General features: G+C 47.6%; 1 non-coding gene across 1 annotated transcript; it reads left to right on the forward strand.

Moving 5' to 3' along the window:
- The first annotated feature begins 896 nt into the window (after positions 1-896).
- On the forward strand, positions 897-968 carry trnat-cgu (transfer RNA threonine (anticodon CGU)). The gene has a single exon. It is a non-coding gene; the product is annotated as a tRNA-Thr (tRNA).
- Positions 969-1,551: the final 583 nt, after the last annotated feature.

The raw sequence follows: 1,551 nt of genomic DNA on the forward strand, positions 1-1,551 counted from the left end.
ATGATCGCCGAAAGACCATGTAGCCTTACCACTCGTACATTTATATTTACGCTTTTATCCAAAGCAACAGGAATTAGTATAGATTTGTGGAGAAACATAGACAATGGACGAACTATACAATATACACAGGTGTCAGAACAGAAGCTTTGTGTGTGTGTGTGGGGGGGGGGGTCTGTAACATTCACTCCATAACACTCCATGCGTTCCAGGGGCAGTGGTGGCCTAGCGGTTAAGGAAGCGCCCCTGTAATCAGAAGGTTGCTGGTTCAAATCCCGATCTACCAAGGTGCCACTGAGCAAAGCACTGCTCCCCGGGCGCCTGTCATGGCTGCCCACTGCTCACTCAGGGTGGTGGGTTAAATGCAGAGGACAAATTTCACTGTGTGCTGTGTATCACTTTATGTATTGATTATTTCGTCATTACAGCCGTGAACGGCGCAAAAGTGCGGAGGAAGCGTGGTAGAATGAGGTCGGAGCCCCGTCCCAATATGGCGGCGGCGTTGCCTTTATTGTCATTATAACAAGTACAACGCAATTGGCTATTAGGTGTGTTTGTCCTGGTTTAAATGCATCTCTTGCCTGATGGCAGCAGTTCGTCCAGGGGGTGTAGAGAACGGCCAGTGATTTCATGGTCGGTCTTCACAATCCGCTTCAGATAGAAAAACACACGCAGATTAGATTATTATTTTTCATTATTACAATTTTTCCCGAGAACCCTCAGGAAATAAAGTGGACAACGTAACGAGGCGCAAATTCAATCGCGTTATCAAGTTAAGACGCGCTATCGCGAGATGCTGAGGCTCCGGGAAATGACGTCGACCAATCAAAACCTCGGTTCGCAAGGCGCGTCGGCCCGGCGCAGCTGTCAGATAGCATGGCGCGGCTGTGAAGGGCGCAGGCGCGGTGGCCAAGTGGTAAGGCGTCGGTCTCGTAAACCGAAGATCGCGGGTTCGAACCCCGTCCGTGCCTTTTTTTTGGTGAAGACCCACAGCGGCGCCCGGACGCTGCTGCGTGGTGCGAGGGGCGAAGCGCGCAGTTACACTGACGCGACGCAGTGGAAAAATGTCGATGGACGGAGTTCCACGCCAACGTCGTCCACGGAAGCCGGAGGAGAGGTGCACGGAAACTGGCTTCATTCTGGTGCTTCGCAGAGACGGAGCAGATTGTGGTGGCTTAACGAAATATAATTCACGCCCGTCTGGTTCTCCTGTGTACGTGCAGACGCCCAAATAAAGAAAGACTTCGTTTTGTTTTATTTGTACGACGTGGAAATAACAGTAGAGGGCAGCAAACGCATATAAATGTAATAAAAGAAAAACCTTCCACATCTTCTTCACTATATCTGCATTGCAACGAGTGAACATTCTGTACACAGTTTTGCTTCATCCAGTTAATCTGAGAAATAAATGTATTATTTTGCTATTTAATTATTAATAAAAAAATAAGTTTTCTCGTTTTCTATTCTCAGATAGCTTTCACGTGTCCGCTTACCAACACACCTAAAGGAAGAAAACTTAAAATAAAATGGATATTATGAACACCTCCCGATTAT

This window comes from Denticeps clupeoides, chromosome 7 (genome assembly GCF_900700375.1).
Source record: "Denticeps clupeoides chromosome 7, fDenClu1.1, whole genome shotgun sequence".
Classification (NCBI taxonomy): domain Eukaryota; kingdom Metazoa; phylum Chordata; class Actinopteri; order Clupeiformes; family Denticipitidae; genus Denticeps; species Denticeps clupeoides.